Here is a 20,346-nt window from a genome sequence, read left to right as displayed (position 1 = left end):
ACCACAAATACCCCATGGGATTTTGTCTCTTTCAGGGTAAAATAAATATAAAAATTTTAAGAAACTTAATAATAACTCACAAGTATTAATGGAATTGCTAATTCAAATTTGGCAAAAACAAAACAAAAATAAAAATTCATTCGTTCATTCATTCGTTCACTGTTGAATGTCCACACACCATAGGTAGTGAGTTGTTATGGACGCAGTTGTGTCCCACAAAACTCTTTGTTAAAGTCCTAACTTGTCGAACCTCAGAATGTGTCCATATGTAGAGACAAAGTCTTTAAAGAAGTAACTAAGTTAAAATTAGGTCATTAGGGTTGTCCAAATCCCATAGGACTGGTGTCTCTCCAAGAAGAGGCGATCAGGGCACAGTTACACAGAGAGGAACCATATGAAGATACGGGAAGAAGAAGGCCATCCACAAGCTGAGGAGAGAGGCCACAGAATCCTGCTGACATCTCGATTTCAGATGTCCAGCCTCCAGGATTGTGAGAAGATAAATTTTTGTGGTTTGCCCAGTCTGTGGGGTTTTGCTATGACAGCCTACACAGTCTGGTGAATAATTCCCTTCCAAAGTTCACAGTACGGTGGAAAAGAAAGATATGCCAGAGTCAATCATAAAATGAGATGAATAAGAAGCAGCTCACTCATACCCCACTCTCCGAGGAGGACCGCAAAGCAATTTGTTTATACACCCCTGGGAAGTCTTCCTTCCAGAACTCCACTCTGCACCGAACTTCAGCTGCAAGGCCTTAAGCTTTCTCAGTCATGAAGCTAAAATCTTCTTTTCTCAAGTGCCATGGTCATATGACCCCAGCAGTTCCAAGAATCCATCCACTCCCTATTTTTCAGGCCAGAGAATAATGACTTCATACCTTTGACGACAATCCATTAATAAAAAATGAAAACTGCTAGGAGGTTATTAAGAAAAGTGTATTATCTAACTCTAATTGCTCTTTCAGGTTCTAAAGGTCCATGATGTGCTTCAATCCTTTACCGGGTTCTTTGCATCAACACCTTCCAAATCGAAGTGTCCATCTCAGGGCGGGCTTCCTCTGGCGGGGCAGAGAGCATGACTCCCAGGTCAACTTGCCCAGTCTAATACCGAGCCAGCCCCACTCTGACACAGTGCCCCCCAGCCTTGGGTGGAGGAAAGCACAATTACCTGACATAGAGTAGATCAGAACATACATTTTCTACAAGGGTAATATCACCCCCAAGGTGGGTAAAACTGGTTCTTAAGAAAAAGAGGGAAAAAAAAAAAAAACTTAGATATTATGATAGTCCGTGGCCTTTCCAGGGGCCACATGACACAAATAGATATACAGCAGATCGCAGTTCTAAAATGTCACAAGGGAAAGGGAGCTTTAGGAAAAGAAAATATCTAGGCAACCTTCTTAAGGAAGCAATAAAAATAAAGTTTGAGAGATACTTGTATAGACTGGAAGTAAGAGTACCAAGCATGGAAGTAAGAAGACTAATAACTAACATGTGCTGAGTGCCATGTAAAACTGGAATGTACAATGCCACGTGCTTGAGCTTTGTCAACACCTTTAATTCTCGCCCCAACCAAAGAAGTAAATATTATTATTATACTGCCATTCTAGTGATGTAGCTATGGAGGCCTTAAGTGTTTTTTTTTGTTTGTTTGTTTGTTTGTTTTGTTTTTTTTTGTTTGTTTTTCCATTCTTTTTTTAATTAATTTTTTATTTTTTTATAAACATATATTTTTATCCCCACGGGTACAGGTCTGTGAATCACCAGGTTTACACACTTCACAGCACTCACCAAAGCACATACCCTCCCCAATGTCCATAATCCTACCCCCTTCTCCCAAACCCCCTCCCCCCAGCAACCCTCAGGTCAAGCAGAGAAAGACAACTATCATATGATCTCCCTGATATGAGGAAGTGGTGATGCAACATAGGGGCTTAAGTGGGTAGGAGAAGAATAAAGGAGGCCTTAAGTGTTTAATTTTGTGAAGGTTACACATCTTAGATCTATAGTGGCTGGGATATATGTAGCAGAAAGCTCCTTACCAATAGGCCACTTAATAATACACCTAAAAATACTATGCTCTCATACTCTCACTGATGGTACCAACGGCATACGGGGCCTTAGTGGCTTCTTAGATAGTCTTTTAGTACATCTGTACCTGCTCTGGACTTCTGAGTTCTATGCCTACCAAGAGTTCTAAACCATATTATGCTAGTTACACTTTTGTACTTTAATTACACAATTAGAATAAAGATTTTGCAAAACAATATAAGAGAAGTACAAGAAAGGAGTTACTCATATGAAAACATGGTTGAATAGTTTAGAAAAACTAGTTTTGTTTGTTGGTTTGTTTGTTTTGTTTTTTAATGGCAAGTCAGTTAAAGGTGCCAGCACATTAGGTAAGACAAAAATGGAGAGAGCAGAATCTTAAAGATCTGTTACAATTCTATACTCCGATTATTCTCCTAGATCCTGATTGTTTTATTTCCAATATAAGAAAGGAAACCGGAAATCAGAGTTGCTGCACTTGGGGAAGAAAAGTGTATTAATCCAATCAGGTTCCCCATGAAGATGGAACCCTGGTGCCTACATCAAAAATTGCAAATTAATGTCCACTTAAATAGTTTTGTTTTATGTGCGTACAAGTTATTATTCACTTTTTAATTATTTCTTAAATAAAATGAACTAATTGACCCAATTTTGTCTGATATAGGTATCTTGTACACGATGGACATTTTCAGAAGCATCCTACATTCTATCAGCCCTACAACCTAGAAAAGCTGTAATTTATTACTGAGGCAAAAACGTAAGCAAAACCGAAGAGCACCATACAATGGGAGACAGCTACCACTGCCAAAATAAATAATGCTCTTTATTTCCAACTAGAGTTGTGAGTTCTTGAAAGGCACCACGTAGCTAAAATAAAACAAAACCCTGCACTCCCTAAATGATCTTTCTTTTTTGTTCCTAAGTGACCTTTCTTGATGAAAAAAGAAAAGAGAGAAAGAGATGGAAGAGGAAGAGAAGGGAGGAAGGAGAGAAAGAAAGAAAGAGAGAGAGAGAAAGAAAAGAAGGGGAGGAGGTATGGAGGGGGAGAACGAAGGGGGGAGATGGGACAGACAATTGAAAGGAGGGCATAAATTTAATTAAATCAGATGGAAAGTCTGGGATGTTATTAAAAGAAAAGATGAAGAAGCACATGTAAAGGCTGCCCTACCCACGCACTTCTGACTACTTGAATTATTTATCAGGTGCACTGCAGTTAGGCTCCAAAGGGCTATGAATTCTTAGTGGTGTTTTTTTGACCTGTAATGATTCTGAACCCTCCGTGTCAAAGCGTCCTGTCTTTGCTAACCAGCACTGACAGCCAGACTGAGGCTGGGAGGGCTGCTGTGGTCTTCCCATTCTCTTTCCTAATCCCCCAGGTCCACAGCTCTGCACACAGGCACAGCAGGAAAGACTAATTTCTTTCGCATTTTCTAAACCCTCTTTGAAGGTATTTCTCTAGCGCAGCTCTGAACTGTGGTGATTTAGAGCAATTTAGTTTATCTGCATCTTTTTATTTCCTCTGCCATTAGTCCAATTTCAAAAACAATAAGAACAAAAAGAAATCCTTCTCAGTTTTAAAAACAATCCTTAGGCTTATTTATCTTGCTTGTGATTTTTTTTTTCCACTTTTGGTGGAGTTTTCCAACTCTCAATTTCTTTATCCACAGCAATTTGTGCAAACAAATGCTGCCCACAGCCACCATTAATCCTTGAAGTGTGACCTACTGTGAATAATAATGTTCAAAAACTCGGGCTTGCTTGTGCAAGGTCAAAAGAAGTCAAAGATATGATCCGAGTCCTGGAAAAGTTCACAAATTGGTTGGGTAAATAAATGTGCACAATAGAGAAGATTACAGGCAACAGAAAAACACGGTGGAAAACACATGAAATAAGGTATAACTAAAGGAAGACCTAGATAAGATTTTGGAGATCCTGACTTTACCCCTAAATGTCCCACCAACAGAGGCATGTCACTTAACTCCCCTAGGCATTGGGTCCTACACAACTTTATGGAAGGAGCTGGACTCATTTCTATCTAAGCTCCTTTCCAATGTCAAAATAAATGACAAATTCACACCCCCCCCCAAATCAACAACAAAAACTCCACCAAAAAAAAAAAAAAGGGTTCAAAATAATCAAAACAGCAAAACAGGATGGTATTAATTTAGGTAAGGTTGCTTTTGAAGTTCTTGAGTTCACAAAAGTAATATTAATGAAAGCAATGATGTGAGCTTGAACAAAAACAGTTTGCTGGAACACAATCAAAATGGTCCCATCAAAAATAGTGGAGGCACTCTTTTTGTTAACCCAGAAATCTGTACAGTGTTAATTTCTGACTTTTTTCGCCATTCTTAATCCTGGTTCTCAATTACCTGCCAACATCTGACAAAAAGACAAGAAAAGGAAAAATAAGGAGTGAAACCCTTCATCTACGATCAGAAGTCATTTATCTGGACATATCATCTCCTCAAGCAGAAGGATTCACTTATCAATGAACAATAAGACAGAGTCATTCTTTATATGCTGGTTTTGAGTATATCAGTTATTCAGTCAATGCCATTATTCTAGAAAGCATTATGACACAAGTCCCCCCCCCCTCCGTTTAATAATCGATGCCCAGAACCTCAACTTTCATCCTCCCTACAGACTCAAGCAAAGAGGCCTCTATCTACTGTTCTTGGGGTTTACCTCATTGGAATGGCTGCAGCAGCTACCAAGTGAGCGAAAGCTAAGTGGAGGGCTCTGTACTAAGTGCCTTCAGGGAATTCAGAAATAAATCAGTTCAAGTCCTTGCCTGCCTGTTACTTAAGAGAGAAGAAGGCAAAGAAGATGGATAAATGAATAAATTAAGGCAGAAGGTCATAAAGGCCATAAAAAGGGGCATCAACAAAATTATATCCAGGCTGGTAAGAAAGAGGGATATTTGGGAATAGCTGAAGGCCTTGGAAGGGAAGTGGCCTTTGAGACTAGCTTTATTTTCAACTCCCCATCTAGTCGTAAAGAAGAAAATCACCTCAAGATCCCCTCAAAATAAACCAAAGAACGGTGATGATCATTTATCTTGGGTTATGGCATATATATCTTCCAAATGGTTATTAGTTTCATTTTCAACAGGAATGAAGGATCTCCACACAGAATTCTCATACATCAAAGGATATGCCATCCATTTATGACATTGTAGCAACTCATTTCCTAATAAATAAGTTGAAAGATCCAGTCCACTACAGGGCAAATGAAGTCATTGATGTGAAGGTATGGCTCTTAGAGCAAAATTACGCTCATCCTTTCCATTTTACTTTCCATAATAATTGCAGCTTTTACGAAATCACAGTCTTCTGCACTGAATGTAGAGCCCCCTTAAGCTACTCTCACTTTGAAAACTCTAACTTGGCTTTGAACAAATCCTGATGAAGACAAAGAGAGCACAGAATGTAATCAATCCTGATTTCTCCAATTTGTTCTCTGAGCTACAGGGTGCTTTAATGAAATCGGAAGTGCCATCTAGCCTTCCAATAGAGGAGCTGGGCTGGGAGAGGAGCCAGAAGCATACCAGGAATGATTCTGCAGCAGTAACTCCAAATCTGAGCACAGGGACTATTCCAAGGTTGTTATAGCAAGATGGTTACTTTGAGAAACTGGAATAAATGTATCATCATTTTAGAAAGCAGCTTTGTAGGCTAGAGCAAAGAAAATCAGGTAGGTATATATATATTTATTTTTTTTGCAGGAGGGGCAGATGAGGAGGGCGAGAGCATCTCAGGCAAATCCCATGTTAAGCGCAGAGCTTGATGTGGGACTCAATCTCACAACCCTGAGATCATGACCTGAGCAGAAATCAAGAGTCAGACACTTACCCAACTGCATCACGCAGGTACCCCTAGAAACAAGTATTTCATGATAAATTTTAGAATGTGGTTAAAAAATTCACATCTCTATTGTGAAAAGAGCCTTTCATCCATATAAACCAAGAAGCACAATTTGACATAGACACTAACGTCTTCCACTTGACTTCCAGTAACAACCATTAGTCCAGCCTCACATTCAGAACATTCCATGGTGGACTTAAGGACAAGTACATTTCTGAGATACAGGGTAATCCTCCTGCTTAGCCATCCATATCTCCGGGATTTACCAATAATCATGACACTTACGAAAGAGATAATATTTGCAACGATCTTGCAATTTTTCATGCACTCCCCCCCATACATCTCCTTTGATCTTCCCATTCTAGAAGACAAGGCTTACGGTTGGGCCATTTTATAAAGGGCAAAACTGAGGCTCAGGAAGTTCCAGGGATTTCAACCTTATCTAGGTCATGGGTAGAGGGGCTGGGATTTAAACCTAAGTGTTCTCATGCCAAGGTTATGCTCTTTCCTCTAGGATGGAAAGATCTTTAGAGCTTTTCTCCCAAGCCGTCCATCCACTGTGGCCATTGCGCAGCTGCTGGGGAAGCCTGCGGTCTTCCATTATCTAGAGGCCTGTAGTCTCTCTAGGGAATTGGTGATGTTGGGCATAATTTTAGTCTTGGCAGCCTGGCTATGCTCCAGGACCTCTTTATTAGGATCATGCTGTGTCATTCAAAGTTCAAAGGGGCTTGTAAGCAATGCTGACAAAACGGTTCAACAATGGTCTATAGCCCCGGGAGAGTTCAACCTGGCCCTGATGGTTTTGGCACCGTCAGTCTGCAGACGGTCCTGGGTGACATTCTGTCAGGTGGTCTCTTTCACGTTTTGCTTCCTTTAAATCTCATCGTGTGTCCCTTCAGCACATCAGCCTCTGTCCCTCTCTCTCTTCACTGCCTTCCTCAGCGGCAGCCTCTGCTTGGCCATGAGTGAACCTTCTTTCTGAACGTAGCCTGCTGCTCTCCTTCCAACCTCCTCCCCTCCTTTCTGCCTGCCTGAGGACATGGCTTCCGTTTGTTTATATGACTCCATGCTGTTTTTTTAATAACTAAAATGAAAGTAATACCCATCTTTCTAAATCTGTAAAAGTCTAAGCGACAGCACTCAATGAACAAACGTCTCCTGAGCACTGGGGATGGATAAGGCACCAGGCAGCTTAATGGTAAGACAAAGGCTTGACCTCCAGCTAGATCTTCCTTGAGGACAAAGTTGATCAGGTCTTCATTATTCCAAAACCTCTGTCCCAATACAAGCTCCCACTTTGCCTTTCTCTTTGCATTTATGTAAATTGTATTATCTCTATGTCTTACCCTCTGGTTACCAACATCCGGCTTACACTATTTGAAACTCTCTCTAAAAAGTTCACATTTTGGGGGCACCTGGGTGCATCAGTGGCTTAAGCCTCTGCCTTCGGCTCAGGCCATGATCTCAGGGTCCTGGGATGGAGGCCCGCATCGGGCTCTCTGCTCAGTGGGGACCCTGCTTCCCCTTCTCTCTCTGCCTGCCTCTCTGCCTACTTGTGATCTCTCTCTCTTTCTGTCAAATAAATAAGAAAATCTATTAAAAATAAAAAACAAAAACTTTAAAAAAAAAGTCCACATTATGATTTCCAAATGTAAAATCTAATGGTCTGTCTTCCTTCACCTTGATTCTCCACAAGCAATGCTGTGCCTGACCACATTTATCCTTTCCCTAAACTCTCCCTTCCGTCAGTTTCTCTGATATCCTGTTAGTCTTCTTTTTACGTTTCTAACCACATCTGTTTCCTCCCAACCCCTGAATGTGGACAGTCCTTATAGCTCTACCCTCATGCACCTTCTCTTCAATATTTGATTAAATGTATAAAGCTGGATTCCAATCTTCAGCCCAGTTCCAATAGTGATACATCTGAACTGATTTCCAAACCCACAGACATTAGCAGCCATACATCCATCTGGGACTTCAATCTCTCAAGCTCTTCTGACTTCCCCATTTCAACCAATGACATCGACATCCTCTCAGTGACCCACAGTAACGGCACCCACTCTTTCTACTTCCTCCTAACTTACCACCCACGTGAGTCACTAGTGAGACCAATTCTTCCTTCATAATTCCCTCTTCATATATTGGCTGCTACCCCCATAAAGACCTAAACTGCACTTGTCTTATATCTCCCTGCCCCTAGCCTCTCCTTTCTAGTCACTCTCTACTCATATGAATACCCTGAGCATATCCTAGTATTACCTCACTCAAAATTTTACTTCTACTGTTTGTGACGGTTACAGCCATTTAAACTTTTTTGGAGCTGGATGCAGCCTATCTTTTTTATTTGGGTCTTGGGTTGAAATCCCAGATTTGCCACTTTATGGCTGTGTGACCTTGGGGAAGTTACTTAATCTTACCATGACCTGATTTCCTCACTTGTAAAATATACAGGCTTTTGTTAACTCACTGATAAGGCAGAGAAAAGATAGATGAATGAGTGATTAAACTGAATGTCCAAGGTGCAATTCAAGAAGCAGGAATTTAAAAAAAAAAAAAAGAAGAAGAAGAAGAAGAAGAAGAAGAAGAAGAAGCAGGAGTTAATATTGATGTAAATGGCATTGTTAGACATACTTTATAATTCTTTCTTTAACATTAATTAACTTTAATTTTGTTAGGCCAACGTAGTACAAAGGGAAACATGTAAGCTTTATAGTCAGAGAAACCAGTGTTCAACTCCTGAATATTCTGATAAGTAGCTATATGACATTGTAAAAATCATTTATCTAAACTGAGTCATGGTTTTCACCCCATAACTAGGGACAATGATATCTACCTTACAGAGTTACTTTAAAAATTAGCAATAGCAACATGGTTTATCTACAGTCGCCACCAGCTTGATGGTGGTTATTAACACTATTCTTGAGCATGGTCTAGGGATGAAGCAGCCGGAACATGGCCATCTCTGACATTGGAAAATAATTTTAGCCTACTGAGTCAAGAGTATTTCATGGGGTCAAAAGCTGTTTGCATTTCCATCTGAATTTAAAACAAACAAACAGAAACCCACTTTTCCTATTCATCCTAGTGCATAGTTGTATGAATATGTTGTATATGATTAATTAATGTGATGATCTATTACTCAACAATATTTTTTAAAGGAAGGCTTTCTGAATAGTAGGAAGAGGTAAAGCCATGGATTCCAGAGACTTGGGTCTTTGTCTTAGTGTTGTTACTAACTAGATGCATAGCCTGGAGAGAAGTCATTTAATTTCTCTTCTTGAGTATTAAAACCATAATAGGAAGAAGATTTTTACAACACCTTAAGTCTCTTTCAGCTTGAAAATCCCATGAGTCCCAGGAGTGGAGTGCCACCTGTTGGGTCCAACTGAGAATTAGCTTTGAGGTTTAAAGAAATTTCTGAGCATCTGAATGTTGCCATCAGAAGCCAAACCCCACAATACATAGACTCAATATGATGTTTCCATGAGGATGACAGACAAGACTTGATTTCCTGAATCTGCGTCTAGTACCTGGCTTCTGATAAGTACGGCTTACACTCTGCAATCGAAAATCATTTGAAAATCCAAGGACGTTTATAATTCCAGTAGAATGACTTAACTCAATTAAAAAAATGTTTAATTCAAGGATGGATAAGTAGAGTCAGACAGACTTGGATGTCCAGACACCCTCTCTGTCATTAATGAGCAGTGGGCAAACATTCAGCAAATCCTTTAATTCCTCTAATCCAAAAATTTCTCAGAAGGTGGGTATAAAGATTAAACGAGGAGATCTACACAAAATCTTTACTTAGTAAATGGCCTGAATGGACTGAGTGCACAATAAATGATAATCATTACTTTCATCATTGGATGTAAGCTGTTTTACATGAACTAACTAGAGTAAAAGAGTTTTGAAGGAGACATCTACAGTGGAATAGTAACAAGTATAGAGCTACCAATGCGAGTCTAAAACAGAGGAGATCAAAAGCTTCTTCCCCAACTGCAGAAATTATATTTATGACTGTAAATAAACCAATTTTGTTGGTGTAAAAAATGCCACCAGAGCATATCCTCTCTGCGATCCCACTGAGCTGTAACATCCTATCAGTATATAATTTTAAGCCACACATCTGACTGTATAATTCGCTGATATCTTTAGATTTCTGCAGAAGTAGAAATGAGTGAGCTGTAGAGAGTGTAGCGCCTGCGTCGATCTGTGAACAGACGGGACTTCTCACGAGTTGTTTCAGCTCTGAAATCTCTTAAAAACCAACTGCATTTTATTTCCAGTATTAAGTTTAAACTATGAAAATAGAACAATTTAAGAAAAAGGAACTTCACAGATTTTCGTTATTTAGCTGGGAACGGCAGTCGGTAAAATCTAGTAGAACAAATGAAACAAACTTGGTAATGACACCGCCATGTTTTTCCTCATGAAGAAAGCAAGTATCTCGAAGTGGCTCATCTCATTTACTCACATACTTCTCTCAGTTAATAAGAGACTATGCACCACATACTATATACATAAATGTAGTTCATGCCTAAATAGCTAATATTTCTCTTCATCTTTCTTTCACAGCATGAACACATTTTCTCTCATTTTCCAGCTCCTTGAACTACATTTTTCCTTATTATATTTTAATTGACTTTTCATATTAAATTTTGCTTGAAAGGATGATTTGAGTTCAAAGCACCAAAGGAGTCATACCTTTTGAGCAAAGCCTTATGTCATATTTAATTTGATTCAAACTTCGACAGCAAATTCTGGTTTTCTCTTTATTTTTTCATATTAACACAATAACATATAATCAAGGCACAGCTGAAAAAAATACAGAGGGAAGACACAGTTTCTGTCATTCAAACACTCAGATTTCACCTTGACTTCGCTATAAGAAACTCTATCATTTTTAAATGTTTTCTTGGTTTCTGAGAATCAAATCGTTAAAGCCATATGCTATCTCCCAGCTCTGCATTCTCATTACCATTTAAAGTGTGCTTAAAATCAATTGAAAGTCAACATATCACATAACAAGCAAGGCACTGCTAGCGTGTTCTGATCTGTACAGTTGCATGGTAACTGCTCGCATACGAAATATCCAAATTCTCCCAGGTACCATGATGATAGGCAGAACGAGTTTACATACTGAAAATGCTAAAAAAATTAAAATTAAAATTAAAAAAATAAAAATAATCTTTCAAAAGATGATGCGTTCAGCTACTTCAAGATTTTTATGTCTAAAATTCTTTTATTTATTTCTGCATTGGAAAAAAAATCTAAAAAAATAAATTTTCACATTGAAATCCTTTTTCCACATTAAAAAAAAGGAAAGAGAAAGGAAGAAGAAGAGGGTATTTAAAAAAAAAAGGTGTCTTGTGTTTGTGTCTAATCTCCTTTGGTCTCTCACTCTACAAGGCAGAGGGGTGACAAACAGCAAATGTGCTAGAACATCACAAAAACAAACTACATGAAAAGGGCGTGTCCAACTATTTTAATATTTATAGAACTGCTGGATTCATCGTAACTTACTTGTGAAGTCGAAGGCTAACGACTCTTTAAGGGACCCTACCCCCACCTCGATCTGTGCAGACAGGTTCTCCATCATTCTCCAGATCTGGAAGAGTGGATAGCAAGTGAAACCCCTGCAGGACTTCAGGGAAGCCAGTTCCTGGCCCCTGGGGGAGACACTGTCTTCCTGACCTGTGCAGGGAGAGATAGTTTGTTTGTTGGATGCTAATATTTTAAAAGGTCCTTCCTGAACAGTCAAAAAATGAACTGTAATTTCCTGAGAGACGCAGGCCTACAGCCTGTCTGAAAATGAGCCCAATCCCAAATGCAGAATTCTCAAAGACCCCCAAGCCTGCCCTTAGGGTATTTGTGGAAGTTTACTGTAAGCACCAGACCAAGCAAGGAACACACTCACCTCTCACCAGTCAACTGAACCTTTCTCAACCCTCTCCACAGCACCGAGAGAATGTATATGTAAAGACAGGAAAAAACAGTGAAGCAGAAATGGCCTAGTTTTCCCGCTGGGCCTGTTACTTGATATTAAGAAGTGATCCCCCTATAGAAATAGCTATGGGTTTCATTTCCAGGCCCTTCTGTATTAGGACTTCAAAGAAAATTCTGAATATTAATCCTATTGATGCTCTTTGAACATGGGAGGCACTTATACCTTGGATAAAAGAGGGACATTAATTCCTAAGCTCTTTTCATATAGACTTCAAAGGGTTCTTTCTTCTGTATCTTTGAAATCCATGATTTCGCATAGCTATGTGCATATATACAAACATAATATAAATAAGCATACACACACACACACATATACTCAAAATGTGTGCCTGCCAGCTACTAAGCATGTTCTTAATGACAAGTGCACCTTCTCAGTCACTTTTTTACATCTCACCACTAATACTCACAAATCACTTGTAGGACATTATGACTAACCCAATTTTGAGATTTAAAAAAAAAACACAACAACAACACCACTAAATTTAAAACAAGTGAAATAATGTGCTCAAATTCACACAGATTATAACCATCAGCCATCAGCTCTTGAATCTAGGATTATGCAACTTCCAAAACCCAGGGTCATTCTGACATATCACACACATCTATTAACTTAGTGTGGGTGTGTATGGAACTATTAAAAACAAAATAAAACAAAAAAAGTTTTTTCAGGACTATATAAAATAAGACAGGAGCTTTGAATCAAAAGTACCAAAATATAAAAGCCTTGTGTATGTTCCTCAAATGGAAATGACAGAGTCTGGGGCAACTGTAAAGGCTGAACTTCTTTCAGAGCACAAGGAACAAATTCCCTATTTCTTTTTGAGCAAATACCACAGTAAGAGGGATTTAGGGTGTGTGATGAAGGGCTGAGTGGGTGCATTTTATTTTAAGATTCATTTTTTATTTGGGAGCGAGTATGTGCATGAGAGCTGGGTGTGAAGTTGGGTGGGAGGGGGTGGCAATGCAGAGGGAGAGAGGATGCAGAGGGAGAGAGGGAGGGGGAAGGAGAGGGGTTGGTGATGCAGAGGGAGAGGGGGAGGGAGGATCCTTATGCCTACTAACCACTGACTGCGGAGCTCAGCATGGGGCTCCATCCCAGGACCCTGTGATCAGGACCTGAGCCAAAACCAAGAGTCAGAGTTGGACACTTAACCAACTGAGCCACCCAGGTGCCCTGAAGCACGTACATTTTCAACAGGACATCTGAGCTGAGGCTCGTAGGTGGGAGGGAACTGGGCACAGGGATCCCAGGGGAAGCAGTTCAAAAAAGCTCTACTCAGGCAAACATCATACTCAAAAGACACACACGCACATACAAGACAAATCCCCAGTGTTTAGTAACCATGGCCTAGACCCTCCCCTGAAGCAAACTTAAAATACAGGTGGGACCTGAGCAAGACCCTAGCCAAGATCTGCAGTCTCTCATCCTGGAATTGCGTTTTTAACTCCCTGCTAATGGGTCACTTCCTTTCACAGACTTGCAACTTTCTTAGGGTCAAGACTCTGCCTGTTGACAGGCTTAGGGTGTGTCTGTGGAATTTCTTCTCTTATTATTTCTTTGCTGTCCCTGTGGGTCAGATGGACAGTTCCAACTGACCTCTCCTTTCTGCAGATACTTTTCCTGGGCTTTTCCTTATTCTAAATTGGAAACCAACATCATCCCCATCAAAGGTTCTTTACCTTCCTAATCAAGATTAATTTTTATTTTAGACTTGGGACACTTGGGTAGCTCAGGCAGTTGAGCATATGCCTTCAGCTCAGGTTATGATCTCAGGGCCTGGGATAGAGCCCCACCTTGGGTTCCCTGCCCAGTGGACAGTGTTTCTTCCTCTGGCCCTCCCCCTACTTGTGTTCTCTCTCTCTCTCTCTCTCTCTCTCTCTCTCTAATAAAAAATAAATAAATAAAATTTTTAAAAGACTAAAAAAAAAAAAAAATTAAATAAATAAAGTGTATCCTTATTTTTGGAGATCTAACGGAAGGAAGCCACGCTAAAAGGTACCAGACAGTGGAGCTGGTGTTTGGGGCAGGACATTCAGCCTTCTGTGTCTCCTCCCCACTCCCGCCCCAACCAAGTTTCACATTCTCAGCCATAGAAAGAGGCTCATCTTGGTTACACGAAGACAGAACTTTGTCTGTGTTTCATGAGGCTGCTGGATACCTGAGTCTATCAACTGCAATATGAATCTTCTTGACAAAGTAGATTGAGGGACTTGGGTCTATTGTCAGTTCTCAGAAGACCACAATCTGAGCAGACTTAAAATCACATTACTGTTCAAAATATAAATTTTAGCTCATTGTTTTAGGTAAAAAATAATTATGTTCATTGACTTACCATCAGTTAAAACTTTAATCACTTGTTTGCTTCATATAATTTAAATAATTTTCAAATATTATATACTCCATATTGACTAATACTGTTTTTAGATAAAATTGGAAACAATTATTAAGAGATACTTGTGATCTTCATATTCTTAATAAGCAGAGAAATGATGAGATCCCTAGGATATAAGGTGAATATGGATGTTATATAAAATATAATTTTTAAAAATCAAAGACTGAGTACCTTTAATGCTTAGAGCCATGTATAAAGTTATCTCAGTTCCAGGAGAAAAAAAAATTAAAAAGGTAACTAAGAGCCATGTAAATAATGCAAAATAATGAAAAGAATAATTAAAGGTGGGCAATGGTATAAAAAGGCCCAAAACTATAAAACATTATTAATTAGTTTCCAGGTAGACTTATAAATATTCAATGATATTCCTTCAATATTTCCAATCCCCAGAAAGTACATGACATATTTAAAATTCTGATGGCACCTACTGTTTTTGGCTCAACATGTTTCAATCTTATCAAATCAATAGGGTTCCAATTGTATCAAAAAAATCATATGAAAGTTTTGGTAAACCTTAAATTAGCCTATTGGCCATGCAGCCAGGAGATGAGGTGCAAAAACAGAGTTTGAATATCATGAAGAAGACACAGCTGTTATCTTCATGGAATTTCAAAAGCAACACAGAATAGAGCCACGCAGGCATCACAAAACAAAACCCTTAGAAGTTTCAAGAAAAGTCTAAAAACTCACTAGTTAACCATTTGAAAGCTAGGCTCAAATAAATGGAAACTCAATCTAGATATTTTATATAGACATCTAACCAAAATCATCTTTTCCTCCTTTCTTCTGAAAATCAACGTTCTTAATAAATCCTACTATAAGCCAGTGGCAACTGTACAGGAAAAGAAAATGTTACCCATATCCAGATGTGAATTGACCTATTATAGTATATACAGTAGAAGAAGACATATTTTGTGTATTTCCCATGCACTGTTTGAAAATATTGTGCAAAATATTTATGTAATTTTAAAATATTATGGATTGGCTGCAGAGAAGGCCCTGAGCTCGTGGAACTGGCGAAGCAGCATATCCTCCACGTCTAGATCCCCTAGGGCGCTCTGCGTGGCATCCTGCATGAACAGGTGCAGAATTCACGTGGTTAGTTTTTGACAGAGCACGTTATGCCAATACTTCTTCACACATACCAGACCCCATTTATTCTGAGTTGATGCACTTTTATCACCAAGTGGGAAAGCGTGTGCCAACTCTTCTTACCTGTTAAAGAAGGAAGAAGAGTGGAGGTCACCAGATACTGTGTGTCCCACAATTTGCAGTCTAACGGCTATCAGATGGGGAGAGAATGCGGTGATGTGACCCCTAGGATGATGTAAAAGACAGAGCAAGGGAGGGGCTGTCTCCTTCCTTCTCTAGAGTCATTTCCTTCCCTTTCTCTTCCCTTGTCACAGGGAATATTGATTAACATTAAGAAATAAGAAAACCATCTTTATCTTATCACGTGTTTTCTCCTAAAAAAAGAAACTTATAAAAGATTTTTGCTTTCTTCCTGTCCCCATCTGTTTTAATGACCTTTTTCAGGCAGGGTGAAATCAACTACTATATAGACAAATATTTAATTTGACACTTTAAAAAATCAATTTGTAATTAACTTTGTTATTTCAATTTAGTGGAGTGAGTCGTTCCTTTCTTGATGGTTATATGTGCTTAAAACAACAAGATAAATGTATATTAAATTCATATAGCATTCTCCATAAACACAATGTCCCTTAATTTCTCACATCCATAAGAGTCAAGGCTTAGCTCAAGAAATATTTATTAAGCAATAAAAATGCTATATATTAAGTAGACAAAACTGAATCTCATTTATAAATTAGGTACTCATGTACACCTGCCACTCAATAAATCAAAAGCAATTAAGAAGAACCATTCAGTTGCTTACTAACCTAGGCATATAAAGATTTGTTTTATTCTCAGCTATTTTATATGCTAATTGGCAAGAACATCTTGATGGCTATTGTGCAGGCTGAAGGTGATGGGATTTCTGATCACCTAAGCATTTACCTAGGTTACCTTTCAAGTGCTAATAAGAACCCGCTCCCTAACCCACAAAGCAACAGGCAGGGCTGTGGTCCTTCCTCTGCCTGTGCATCTTCACAATCTCAGAGTTCAGATTCTTCTTCACAGCAGACGTTCTGTGGAGAAGGAATTCCCACAGGACAATGCACTTCAAACACACTTACACTGGAAGAGGGCAAGATATGTCCTCAGCTTCTGTGAAATGAACAGATGATACCAACATCAAGACACCACTGATGTGTCCTTTCATTGCATTTTTTTTTCAAAATGATATTTGTTCAAATCCTCAGTGACTATGAAGTCTGAAAAAGTGTCTAATCCTGAGAAAACTGAATCTAGAAGAATAGGATAGCTGAGGATAGCTTGGCAGAGCCTTGAGTTGCTACCTCCCGGCTTTCTTCAACTTTATATATCGATGGCGGACAATTGGACCATTTCATCTTGAAAATCAATTCCACTGGATAATGATTTGTCTTTCAAAAATTACATTTAGTTTTCAATTAATTGGATGCCTCAGAATTCTTTTCAAAATGTTTTGCAGTTAATATCGCACCGCTCTCCGAAGTCAATGGTAAGAGGCATTCTGACAGAGGATGGTTCTCATTTTGTCAAAACAACAAAGAGGACACACCACACGGATGATGCAGGGCCTTGCTCAGGGCCACCCAGCAATTCGTAAGAAACAGTGATTAGACGTCTACTCCGTGAACGCATGACTACTACATCACCCAAGCACATACCAAGCAAAGCAAGTGAGACGAACAAATTAAAAAATGCTCACTGTATGCTTCTTCCTGCGTGCTGCCTTGCGTGTGTGGCTCCTCGAGACTGTAGACCCCTACCCCTTTTTTCACCAGCTACACCCACACAAAGGAAAGGAAGGTGTTTATCACGGCACTTAACCCATCATTGAGATGAACAAGGAGACATAGTAAACACTTATTAAAGGCCACAACTCCAAGTTCATAAAAAAAGAAAGGGGAGGGCAGCTGTAGCTATGCGTTTTATGAACAGAGAGAAGCAGTACAACAGAGAGCGAAGAGAAGGGGATTAACCCAAGACACTCCCAAGCTGTGCCACATAACCAGGGCAGTGGTTCAACAGAGGCCATTTTGCCCCCGTCCCATAGAGGATATCTGGCGATGTTGGAGACATTTTCAACAGTCATGACTGGGAGCACTGTTCAGTGGGTAGGGTCCACGAACCCTGCTCAGTCTCCTGCAGGAAGCAGCACCGCACCCCACAACATTGAGCCCCTTAGGTCAAATTGTCAATTATACTGTTGTGAAGAAACCCTGAACTAGTCATAGGACACTGAACAAGATAATGACCTTCTGGAAGCCCAGATGACCTCTGCATAAAGGTAATAATAATGTAAGAGAACCTATCTTGAAAGGTGGGTGAAGATGTTGTAAAGACAAAAGGCAAAAGCACTTCATCCAGTTCCTAGAAGGTGGATTGGATTAGAAGTATTTTTCTATTAATTTGTATTGATAACAGTGCTTGCGTCTTTCATTTAATAATGCATGAAGACATTGAGCCTGGGTGGCTCAGTGGGTTAAGCCACTGCCTTCGGCTCAGGTTATGATCTCAGGGTCCTGGGATCGATCGAGTCCTGCATCAGGCTCTCTGCTCAAGAGGGAGCCTGCTTCCTTTCCTCTCTCTCTGCCTGCCTCTCTGCCTACTTGTGATCTCTCTCTGTCAAATAAATAAATAAATTCTTAAAAAAATATGCATGAAGACAAAACACTTAAGAGGCCACAAGAGGAATCACTCATTTCAAGTTGTAATAGTATTACAAAATAAAATTCAGCACACAAATAGTCAAATTTGGTTCATTTCAGAATATCTTCATCTAATTCCATCACCAAAAATCAAAAAAGGAAGCTAAAATGAAAGCAGTCCCCTAGAAGGTTTCCTCATCATTCACCACACAAGGGTTCCAGAGATCTCACTAAAGGATGATGAAGACAATATAGCCTTGCAGGTAGAGTTTAATCAGGAAAAATGTATGCTAAAAGGAGATATTAAAAATTACTATCATTTTAATATCATCTTTGAAATATGAGTTCTTCTTCTAAGGATGAGTTTTTATTTCAGGCCTTAAAGTGTTTTGATTTCGTTCTTTTGAACTGTCAACTGTGACCACATCCAAAGAGACAGTTTGCATTTGTCTGTTGACCCTGTGGTAGGGTTTGAGGAATAGCAAACTGTTCACATTTAAAAAGAAAAAAAAAAAAAATTCTAGTCAAGTCCTTTAATTTGTTGAAATAGAACTTGAAGAGCAAGTTTCAATTAAAATGACCTAAGAATCCAGTATGTTTTTCTGCTTTAGATGGCGAAGGGGGGCCAGAAACCACAAGATTATACATCAAATGAGCAAACAAAACAAATCAGGAAAACCTCGGACAGCAGAAGTAGTTCTTCCACAAGAATTCTTAAGAGCTGTTGGCACACTGTTGTCTGCTGTCGGGGTCAATTAGAGTGACCAAGATGAACTTATTTTTTTTTTTTCTTTCATTCCTTAGCCATCTACAAACCAGATGACCAAGCAGTTTCAAGCTTAACATGTACTTCTGCCTATTTTCTGAAACGCTGGAAGAATGTAAATGTGTTTTTATAATATCATTTTGAAAACAGCATAAAACTGAGCTTTCTTATTTGATGGTAAAACTGGAAATTATAACACCTTACCTAAGATGTAACCAAAGGCCCAATATCAAGTAAGATATTGGAGTGACTGTCCCCTATAGCCAAATTGGGGAATGCTGATTCATGAAGGAAAGCAACTCTAAAAAAAAAAAAAAAAAAAAAAAGAAAGAAAAAGAAAAAAAAGAAGGAAAGAAAAAAATCTCTTCTATCGTTAATATTTACACACTACCTGGGAATTACTTTGATTCACCTCAATTTCATGAGAACCAGCTTACCTTTCTGTGTTGACCTTGTGGATGTGAACTTCATCCTGACTTTGAGAAGTATCATGGCCCATTGTACAGATGACAGGATCATTACTAAATTGATTCCATGTCTACCATGCCCAGGAGAATTTGCCTGACCAGTGTTCTAACTTCACCTCTTTAAAAAAAAATAAACAGGGGAATGCCTGGGTGGCTCAGTGGATTAAGCCGCTGCCTTCGGCTCAGGTCATGATCTCAGGGTCCTGGGATTGAGCCCCACATCGGGCTCTCTGCTCAGCAGGGAGCCTGCTTCCCCCTTTCTCTCTGCCTGACTCTCTGCCTGCTTGTGATCTCTCTCTCTGTCAAATAAATAAATAAAATCTTTAGAAAAAAAAAATAAATAAACAAAGACCCTGTTTTATCTTTTACTATTTACTTTGAAATAAATAGAACAAAACATCATATTTTCAATTCTCAATTTTCAAACTGGAATAATTGACACGGTAAGTAGAGATGAGTTTTCTCAGGATTATGAAACACCAATTTGGGATATTGTTTCTTTTCTTTTTTAAATTTTTTAATTTTTTTTTTATTTTTTAAAGATTTTTAAAATTTACTTGACAGAGAGAGATCACAAGTAGGCAGAGAGTCAGGCAGAGAGAAGGGGGTAAGCAGGATCCCCCCTGAGCAGAGAGCCTGATGCGGGGCTCGATCCCAGAACCCTGGGAGCATGACCTGAGCTGAAGGCAGAGGGTTTAACCCACTAAGCTATCCAGGCACCCCTCTTTTCTTAAAAAAAAAAATTATTTTATTGGGATAAGAAAATGATCCCTCTTAACAAAAATTTAAGTGTATCATACTCTATTATAAACTATCAGTGCAAAGTTATACAGCAGATCTCTGGAACGTATTCATTCTGCAGAGTAGAAAATTTATGCCCATTCCTTGAGCATTATTTTTGACACCAGCACTGTCAATGAGGTCAGTGAATTTGATAAAAGTTCAAGTTGCACAGCCCCTTGTGGTTGAAGCCTGGTTCCACTGCTCACTGTCTGTGTGACTTGTGGGCAGGTTACTTAGCCTCTCTGTGCCTCACTT

At 39.2% G+C, this 20,346-nt stretch overlaps 1 protein-coding gene across 4 annotated transcripts in view; it reads right to left on the bottom strand.

Annotated features, from left to right (window-relative positions):
- The window catches only part of FLRT2 (fibronectin leucine rich transmembrane protein 2), a 107,801-nt gene that overhangs the window by 29,911 nt on the left and 57,544 nt on the right, over positions 1-20,346 (bottom strand). The window contains exon 1 of one of the 4 annotated variants that reach the window (XM_082736311.1): positions 11,442-11,515. The exons of the other annotated variants lie outside the window; for them this stretch is intronic. The gene's annotated coding sequence lies outside the window, so the exon portion shown is untranslated. Of the gene's footprint in view, positions 1-11,441; positions 11,516-20,346 lie in introns of those variants that run through there. 4 annotated transcript variants of the gene reach the window in all.

Source organism: Mustela nivalis, assembly GCF_964662115.1.
Source record: "Mustela nivalis genome assembly, chromosome: 6".
Taxonomy (NCBI): domain Eukaryota; kingdom Metazoa; phylum Chordata; class Mammalia; order Carnivora; family Mustelidae; genus Mustela; species Mustela nivalis.
This window is presented reverse-complemented; position numbering and strand designations above follow the sequence as displayed.